A 10,648-nucleotide genomic window follows, 5' to 3' on the forward strand; every position below is an offset into this window, starting at 1 on the left:
AGATCTCATCACACCACTCAACCTTGTTCTGTACACAAAACACAATTGCTCCCTAGACATTCTCTCACAACATTATCGTCAACATAAGTATTGAATTTGCTTACAGAAAATTTTGGAAATAAAATATTTATTTCCCATATTTTTTTACCTTGAAAGTTGTGCTTCTGACTCTTCTGAGTAGGCCCCAGATGCATTATGGGCCCACCTCTGGCTCTTCCAAGCCTCACACATCAGAATCCCAAGGACTATGAGGATCAAGCCGGCCATCCCCATCCTAATGAGATTCTCAATTGTTTGATCCTGTGTCTCTGAGGCTGTGTTTGTGGACAAAGAAGTCACAGAGGTTAGGGCAGGGCAACGTTTCTCCCATGATAACTGGCTGTCCACTCAGGGTACATGCCTTCCCACAACAGAGCTTGGACCCTCTGTGTCCAGTGCCATTGTTTGTAATTATCCATAGTCACCTGCCTTGGTTTTCATCATGTTGTGTAAAGGACTGATTGTCTTAGATGACCCTGAGAACAGAATAAGAGGAGTATAATGCAGGAAGTGCTTGAGAGCACTGAGTGCTTCCTAAGTGTTGCACAGACTCCATTCCTATAAATGACCATCATTATCATAATAGATACTCATGGGGTGAACCTTTCTCTGTCTCTGTCAGGTTCCCTCTTGTATTCTTATTAGAATCTTCATTCAGCTTCGCTGGGCTAAAAGAGACACCAATGATACACAATTGAAAACAGAAAATTCAGAGTAGAACAAATTGACAAGGTATTCCAGTTGATGATCTTTGATTATGCAGTCCCTGCACTGAACAACCACAAGGCACCATTCTGAGTATGGCATTTCTGGTGATCTCAGTAGGGACTCTGCAGATTTAGATGCCCAGTGTTGTGAAACGGTGCTCAAGAGGCCTTGGTGAACTAAGGAGACACATGCCAAGGGGGCACATCGGAAAGTTACTCACACAACGCAGGCATGACATCCACATGGAAAGTTTTATTATTAAAGTAGGAGGGGAGAGAAGAGAAAGAAATGGGGGGGAGAGAGATAGAGAGGGAAAGAGAGAGAAAGAGAGAAGGAAAAGTGGTGGTGCTCACAGCCTCATGAAGAGAAAGGAAGAGAGGAAGAAGGACGGTTTACCTAAGATGACATCAGGATGCTGGGCAGGTCCCCAAAGGGTGGGTCAAAATGCTAACATTCCTCCAGTTTTTGATTGTTATAGAAAGGTGAGTTATGGATAGCAAGTAGGGGTGGAATGAGGGCATTGAATTCTTGAGACTGCTTCTTGCTAATTTTGGGGCAAAGTGGGTGGGGGAAATTGGAAGTCATGCACAGCAGGGGGTGTGAGTGAAGAAGCATTCCGTTAGCTGTCATCTTGGAGATCCCTTGAGGGGGCTGAGAAGGCAGGTTGCTAGGAAAAACTAGATTGTTATCATTGGCCTCATGAGTGGGGCCAGCGATGGCAAGAGTGTTAACTGCCAGGAAGAATGGAATGGAGAAGGGTCTCAGTTGCACAGAAGAGGCAGTGTGGATGAGCCAGATAAAAGAGTAGATATGTCCTTGAGTCTAGAGTGGTGGTATCAGCAGTGATCTTTCAGTCTATTGAGCTCCTGGATATCATGATCACAGGTGAGAGTCTGAGCAATTCTAGCCCTCATCAAACATCTGAAAGGTGTGTGTGTGTGTGTGTGTGTGTGTGTGTGTGTGTGTGTGTGTGTGTGTGTACCATGGAACAGAGGAAACAGTAGGAACCACTGAGAATTTATCTGTACAATTCCCTAGTTGTTTGGATTCCTCTCATTAAGCATAGATTCCAGGATGACTCTATCTACCCCAATCCTTGTCATCTTTACAAACAACAGTAATTGAGACAAACAGGGTAGGACACAGAGTCACAAGCCTGGATCAGCTCTCCTATGGCCTCAGAAGTCTGGAAGTTCAGCAGTGGAGGATCACTGGAGGTCTTATCCCCATATCCTCTCTTGTTCAGGTGGGCACACCCAGGGCAGGATGAAATCCTCTTATTTACCCTCTTCCAAGAGAATTCCGAATCAATGAATATTCTGATCCTGTATGTCATCCTGAAGAACAAGGTTGCAGACTTCACTGAATTCTAGGTTTTGATGGACTCAACTGGATTTTGGTTTAGTCTCGGTGTGATTGGTCATTTGGTATATCCAGTTCTCTAGGCCAATTCTGTCTGGTATGACTGAGTTATGGTTTTGGATCATGTGTCCCTATTTAATATAGAAGGATAGTCTAGGATGCTACATGATTAATACAGTAGGTCTGTCTCTTCCTGTGTAGGCAATGTGTGGTGTGGCTGCACTGAGAGAGGTCGTGTGACAGAGACTTATCCTAAAGAGAAGAGAATAGGAGCGGTTCTGTGCTGAGACCTCCACAGGGCCTGACTGTGAGGACCTGGACTCTGTCTTTATTCTCTGACTTAGCATCTTCTGTGCATCAACTATATCTTTACATCATTTCCCGTCTATGATCCCCATTCCTCTTCCCAGTCATCAACGTATGGAATCCCCCATCAGGGCCTCAGCAGAGGCTATGAACCTAATTGAATCTGCTCAGACTCTCACCTGTGATCATGATATCCAGGAGCTCAATAGACTGACTGCTCAGCAGAGAGGCTGTATGCCCCATAACCTCTCATTGGCTCTCAGAGGGGTGGTTCAAAAAGCCAAGGGTGAAGTCAGCCAAGGAGAAACAACCTGCATCTGCTGGCCACAATGTTGGCCGAGGTTAGTTCACCTATTTTGTACATATCAAATCTTTCATAGTTGATGCCAGAGCAAAACTGTAGGGTCAGGGTTTTCCCAGGTTCCAGGATATGGCTTTGATGGGGAGGGATTTGGAATCAGCCCCAATGGGAAAATGATGGGCTAGCAATTGTGCAACTGGATTTTACCAAACACGTATCCCATGCCATGTTGCCCTGCACATATTATGGCTTTTATGCAGCTGTGGGGCTCTAGCTAAGAAAAACACGCTCTCCCATTAGTTACTCTCTACAGGGCACTCCCCATAAGGGAAGGACAGTGGCACAGGTCATATAGCCTCAAAAAGAAATTATTCAGTGATGGTGCTGACTCACCTGAGATGTGTATTTCCAGGGGATCACTGGGTACAGACCACAATTGTGGGGTATTTTTGTAGTAACCATAACATCTGAATGTCCCTGTGTGGTCTGGGGTCACATGATCTATAGAGAACAAGGCTTGGTACTGCCTAATACTGTGTATATACTGTGAGTTCACAGAGCTGAGGAACTTCTGATCTTCCTTGGTGAGAATGAACTTGTCATATACCTCCTGGGAGACACACTGGAGAGTCATGTTCCCTCCTGAGGTCACCACAGGGCTGGGAAGGACTGACAGGCTGGGTTTACTGTGGTAGATTCCTAGGAAAGAAGGAGGCAGACTGTTATATGGACTCACATAGCCAGTGTTCTCCTGGGCTAGGCTGTGGGAGGGGAATACTGCTGAGTGCAGAGCCTGGGGCTGAGACCCTGACTGTCCCCTCACTTGTCACAGCCATTTCTAGGATGTCATGTGGTCTGACCAGCCTGTTGAGGTGAAACTGCATCTGTGGCATTGCCAAGCATATGTCTGTATCACAGAAGGGATGGGAATTTGGACATCTTCCCCAGCTACTCTGTGGTTTGGGTGCCCCATGTCTTGTGGCTTCCCACATTATGCAGAGGATGTATTTCTGCATCCAGGTTCCCTTGACAACAGATGGTCATGGGGCTTCCTGAGGTGACCACAGAGCCTGGCTCAGCCTTGAAGGTGGATCTATTGAGAGGTCCTGGAAAAGGTAACAGCTAAGGAAGTGGGCATATTTGAAAGTGATACAGAGTAGATCACACTTAAAGTGATTCAGAATAGCAGACAACCCACTGTAGACTCATTTCTGTCCTGAACCTCCTGCATTTCTCTCTCACTGTTGTCTGTTTTGGATTCTGTGTCATGGGTCCCACTGTCTCCCGGACTCTGTATCAGTGGCCTAAAGAGACCTGACTTCTCACACTCCACACACCCAGTCCTCCATGTGCACTTGTGTCAAGCTTAACATCATTTTAGGGACAGGCAGGGCACCTCACCTGAGAACAGCAGTTCCAGGGGCTCACTAGATTCTGACCACACCTGTGGTTTGTTCCTGTAATTGCTGTAGCATCGGAACGTCCAAATCTGGTTGGGAGTCAAAGAGCTCAGAGAAAACAGGGCTTCAAACTGCCCAGAAGATTGGTTATACTGCGAGTCCATGATCCAGGAGAGCTTCTGTGGTCCTTCCTTAACCAGAATAAACCTGTCATATTGCTGCTTTGAGACACACTGGAGGGTGACATTGCTACCTGGGGCCAACACAGGACTTGGTTGTGCTGACAGTCTGGGTTTACTGTAGGCTCCTGAGAGAGAAGAAGGAATAAGGTATGTGTTCTCAGATACTACATCCTCAAGGACTGAGGGGAGGGGAAATCCTGAGAGCAAACCTACTTCTTGACAGTCAAAAATAAGACTGGGAACCCTGTGTGTCCTCTTGCTTGTCAACAGCAGCTCTAGTGGGTCACTGTCCTCTGACGCTCCAACACAGTATCTGATAGTGACAGCAATATCACCCTGCATGGTGCTGCTCAATTTTTGAGATGAAGAATTCAGCCTTGTTACCAAACTCCAGGATAATCTGTTCGCACATTGGATTTGGGCCTCTACCTTTGCCTTTTGGCTTCTATGTTCACCTCTCAAAAGATCATCGCCTTACTCCACTTGGGGACTACAGAGGCTGTTTGAGCTCTCAGGATAGGTTTAGGGAGGGTCGCTGCAAGTGAATAAGCATCTGGAACCCAGGGCATCCTTCCTCAGATTCCAAGTCTCAACCCCACAACACTGCAGCCAAAATCTCGATGAGCACACAGGCATTGTTTTTCCATCATTACTTTCCAGGCATGGCTGGGTATGAAGAGAAGGGCAGCAGAGGAAAGCTTCAGATACTCACCTGCCAGCACTGCATTCCTGAGGCCCACAGTCAGTTCTGGAAGAGAATTCAATGTGAGAGGTTTGTCCCTGAAGCCAGAGCCAGTCCTCCCCTTAGCAGAGCCTTTTGAGACCCTGGGGCTTTTTGATGTTTGATCCGGCTCATTTCTAGACAACAGATCCCTGCCCCTCTTCACATCTCACCAAAACAGAGCAGTGTTGTGAAGAAGAAAGTCATGGTATCTCTTCCTAGAGGTTGTAGGAGTCCAAAATTGGGGCAGAACTGCGGAGCCTGTTTAAAGGAACAGGAAGCAGGGTGTGGTCTTTGGAGGCAGAGCAGTCCTCATTACATGATTGTACTTCGAACCCACAGGAAGGGGAACTGCCTTTCTTAGGCACCAGCCTCTTATATCCCCAGTGCAGTGGATAGTTGACTCAGTGCTTACATGGATGTTTCCACAACCCCATTAGTGTTTGCCTTCCTTGCCTTCATCCTACAAAGGGATAGACAGGGGTAATGGCAAACAAACCTGATGTCTTCCTTAAGTATGTCCCAAAAGGTGACATTTGCATATGTCCTTAATACATCATTACAATGACGCAAATTTATCAAGCACACAGTGCTTCTTCCTGGAATTGAGTGAGGCACACGATCGTATTAGTACATCCTTTAAATATCCTAACAGTTATAGACAAGGCGTCAAAGCAGATTGGGTGCAGGCATGATCATCCCCAGCCCTGATTCCACACTCATTGTCCCCATTAGCATCTATTGTGAGAGTCAGTAGATAAGATGGTTCTGTTTACTGGGGCTGAAGGGAAGTCTCACATGCACGTCTCCATGAAGGGAGAGTGAGGGGTCAACTTCTTTCCTGAAATAGGTGAGCTGTCCTGACCCTAGAGTCACACAGAGAAATGTTCAGATTATAGTTTTTACATTTTATAGTTTTTCATGTCAGCAGCAATCTCAGGCAGAAAGCTTTAAAGTCATCAGAGTTGATCACGAAGTTGTTGTAGTTAAAGAAAAGAGAAGCACTAGCGTAACAGAGAAGAGGGGAGTGCATGGACAAGTGACAAGGGAGATAAATGGTGATGGTCAGACAAGCTGGCTAGACATGTGAAGTAGAGGGGATAGGATGGCTGTAGATACTGAGAAGCCTTGTGTGAAAGACACCAGGGAAGGAGCTACATATCAGTGGGGTGAGTTGTCAACCCTTTTAACCTCTCCGATTCTCAGTTAGGTATGAAATTGTCATTTTACTTTGTTCGACAAGCTGACTCTTTTTTTTTTTTTTTTATCTCTGCAAACACTACAGTTTCCCTTTGTCTCAGTCACAGTTCTACTGTTGTGAAGACGCCACGAGCACAGCAAGTCAGCCAAGGAAAGATGAAAGTGGGGCTTGCTTGTAGTTTCAGAGTTTCATTCATTATCCTCCTGTCAGGGAAAAGGGTGGCATGCAGGCAGATATGGTAGCTGTAAGTTCTACATCTGCATACATAGACAGCAGAAAGAGAGAGAGGCACTGGACCTGAGTTGGGATTTTGAAAACCAGAATCCAACCACACACTTCTTCATCAATGTTACACCTGTTCAATCAAGGCCATTCCTACTTCCTCTCTAATAGTGCAACTCTCTGATAACCAAAACTTCAGGTAAATGAATTTATGGAGGTCATCCTTATTCAGGCAACTACACTCCACTCCTTGGTCCCCATAAACATGTAGCCATATCACAATGCAGAAAACGCATTCAGTTCAACTTTAAAAGTCCCCATGTTTCTCCAGTCTCAAGACCGCTTCAAATTCCAAAGTCTCTTCTGAGACTCTAGGAAATCTTTTAAATTTAGCCCACTGTAAAATCAAAATAAAAAAGGAGATAACATATTTCTAACATACTAGGGCACAGAATACACATTGCCACTCCAGAAGAGGGAAAGGGGAGCACAGTGATGAAATATTAGAAGAAAGCAAGATTGCAAACCAGCAGGGAAAACTGTAAATGCTGCATCTCCATGTCTGAAGTTAAAGAGCTCTTCAGAACTCCAACTCTTTTCAGACGTGTTGACGTGCTTCTCTCTCATGGGCTGGTTCCAAACCTAGTCTACAGCTTTCCTTGCCAGGTCTCCCACAAACCTGGCATCTTCACCATCTAGAAGTTCCCAAGGCAGTGCAGGCCTTACCTCTTCAATTTCCATGCAATGGCCTCTTCAGGACTCCATGCAAGGACACCACTGACACATGTCCAGGCTCATCATCTTCCCTTAACTGTGGAGGGAGATTCAACAACCCCTTTCTTCTCTCGCTGGCTCTAAAGCTATAACACATGGCTAAAGCTGCTGTGTTCGGCTGCTTGCTAGGGCTGGCACCTGACCCCTTCATTCAAACACGTTTTACCAACTTTCTGGTTTCAATAGTTTCCTTCACTGCTTACGGATTTCTTTAATTACTTTTCACAAGTTAGAGTCTTGGCTGGATTGTTTCTTGACATAGGCTACCACCCCCTTTAACATTCCATCTAACATAAAGCTTTTCTTCAAACGTTTTATTTCCCTAAGTACTGGCTTAACTCCATTACACTTCATGGTATTATTTTACTCCTCAAACCATACATTTTATATTTTTCCTTGCTCGGCATGCCCCCTTTCACATAGGTCTGCTAAAGTGGCCACTAATAACAACACTACACAGTTAATACTAGACTCACTGAAATATCATCTGCCAATGTCAATAATTCCAAACTCTTCACTTTAGATGAGACAGATTGGGGGGGGGGTGACAAGATCAGAAAACAAACACACTCTTGGCCAAAATATCACAGGAATGGTCTTTAGTCCATGATAGACTGCAACATCTGATGAGCAAGGCCTTCCAACACAGGAAGGCAACACTGAAAACCCGCATACACGATGAACTTCAGTAATGGTCATGTTGTCTGAGTTCAGATTAATACTAGAGCTTTACAGATGTTCCTTATACCAACCAATATGTTCCTTATACCAACTTCCCTACTTAACAGTGGCTTCCCTGGAGCACTAACAAAATCAAATATTCCTTTGCCCAAAAGATTTCCCTTTCTTTGGAGATGAAACCACACATCATATTCATCATGTAAGACTGAGATGGAGCCACAGCACCCTGTGAGAGCTTCCCTTCTCAGAACCGCTGATGGTCCTTTTTGATGAGTATACAATCCTTAGTGTTTGCTACTCTATGCTCTGGCCTGGACTCCACCCATGTTTAATGCGGCCTCAACCCATGACTTACTTGTTTTACATTATTAGAGAGAGTTAGCTTCCTTTTCTATGTAGCTTCCTGAAATACACACACACACACACACACACACACACACACACACACACACACACACACACACACACACGAACCTGGAGGAAGGATTCAGCATGGAGGAGGGTAAAGACCACAGTACTCTGTTAGAAGGAGATAGTTGAAAGGAATGAGATGGTGAGGGTCAGGAGTTGGGAGTGCTGCTTGAGATGGCTCGTTTAAGAGCATCAGCAGACGCCCGGAGTCCTCTCTGAGCCTGGACTGTGCTGATGACAGGGAGACAGTGACAGCAGCAGCTCAAGTTGAGACTGCTTGAAGTTAACGTTAGAATGAGAAGGCTGAGGATGTCTCTTTACTACTGGGGTTAACTGGAGATCAAATATTGCCATCATAGGCAGCCAGTACCAGAGAAGGTGTAGAGAGAGTTCTACAAGTCATTGGTGACTCACGTGGGGGAACTGACCCCCCATCCTGGTCTGAACCTGGGCTTTTGTCACTAATTTCCATATGTAAGGAATTCCTTATTCCTCTGAGTTCGTCATTTCTGTAGGGTAGAACCTCCTACTTCAGTCTCAGTATCTGAACCTCCCAAGCTTATTCTCCCCAGTCCCTCTTACCTCTGGATGAAGATTTCTCATGAAACACTGCAGATAGTGTGAGTATTAGAGCTTGGGGCATCGAGACACGAGCTGCATTGTCTTATGAGAAACAGTGCTCAAGGAGGGCAAAGTCACCAGTGTCTATACAAGGGACAAGAGCAACATTTACCGACTCTTAGCCTCAAGTGGTAATTATGTCCCTCCTGTCTCCAGGCCAGAATAATGGTAGTGACCATTCTTTCAGAGTTAGTGTAAGGATCATATAGTCCAGTGACATGGAAACATTCAAATATATATTATAATTTTTGAGAATGAGAAATGAGATAGTGTATTGACCTGTAGGCATGTCAGTGAGGCGTTATTTGAGAATGATGTAAAAAGATATCAGATCCCATTGCTGTCCATCCACCTCAAAGAGATTAGTGAAGGGTACTAAAGGCTGGGGCTCCTGACACAGCCACTGCCGTTTCTCTGATCCCAGCAAGTGCTGGCTGATTCAGGTATAAGAAAAGGCCTACAGCTCCCAGAATCCTGGCTGTCTCAGTTGGATCAAACTAGCCCTTTTAGTCCTGCTTCACTTGGAGGTTATCCATTCCTTCTCTCACAGCTTCAGGAAGCTTCCTCAAAGTACTGGGACGTGTCAGGGATGGCTGAAGTTAAGATGACGCTGTTTCTTCCTCGAGGCAGGAACAATGAATGCTGCAGATGCTCCCATCAGCAACCTGTTTCCTTTGCCATGTTTCATGACTTCCTGGGACGTAGTGTGGAGTGGAGAGTATGGGGGACTGCAGAGCCTCTGGGCTGATTTGCAGCCTGTGAGGTTTGAGTTTTCCATATCCACTTGTAGTGACCTCCAATGTACTGTCAGACTCATTCTCTATACTGTCAGATTCATTCTCTATAGTTTACTGTAAACACCATGGATCAGGATCAGGGAGTGGTATTGATCTCCCTCACGGTCCTTCCAGACTCTGAAGAAAGTATAATAGTATCAGGACTACCTTTCTACCTGGACAGAGTCAAGGATTTTCTCTGGGTGCTGATGAGTCTCTTCCCCGCATGTAAAGATTTTCCAAATATAAGAAGAAATTGAATACAGTCTACCCAGACAGCTGAACATTTAGACACAGTAAATGTCGCATGTAACCTTAGCTATGCTGTGAGGCTTATATCACCTAATCTAGAAAAAGACAGTAAAAGAAACAAGGTATTGACCAATATCTCTCATTAACACATTTAATGTTCGCAACAAATGTCATTCACAAAGCAGTTAATGGTGGTCTCTGAAGATCACATGATCTGTGACATCATCTCCATGGACAATTTTGTAAGTATTTTATGATGTTAATGCTCTTAAAATCACTGCGTAAATGTACATTTACCAGGATATATTCTGTTGTAAGTCACAAATTCAAAATGCTGTAAAAGGATTCACTTCTGTAGTGAAGTTTGACCAATTACATTAGGTCCATCCAACCTTCAAATATCAAATATCATGGATTATAGTAAAATTATTTAAAAATACATAATGTAAACACAGTATTTTAATGAAGGGATAACACTTGTGAATGTGCCACAGCCACTTATTATGAACTGTCACAGTAAATAGAGAACAGAGAGCCAGCCTCCTGATTCAGAATAAAATCATAGACTAAGAGAACTATGTGAGCATCATATTGGATAGTGAGAAAGGAGAAAATTTGTATTAACAATTGAAGAAATAAGCAGTGTTCCTCTCTCCACACATTTCAGCCTTACATTTGAACTCTTAGACAA

At 44.6% G+C, this 10,648-nt stretch overlaps 1 pseudogene; it reads right to left on the reverse strand.

The window, feature by feature from the left end:
* LOC118590256 overlaps positions 1-5,226 on the reverse strand; it is a 77,969-nt pseudogene extending 72,743 nt beyond the window's left edge.
* Between the last annotated feature and the right edge of the window lie 5,422 nt (positions 5,227-10,648).

Source organism: Onychomys torridus, chromosome 1 (genome assembly GCF_903995425.1).
Source record: "Onychomys torridus chromosome 1, mOncTor1.1, whole genome shotgun sequence".
Taxonomy (NCBI): Eukaryota; Metazoa; Chordata; class Mammalia; order Rodentia; family Cricetidae; genus Onychomys; species Onychomys torridus.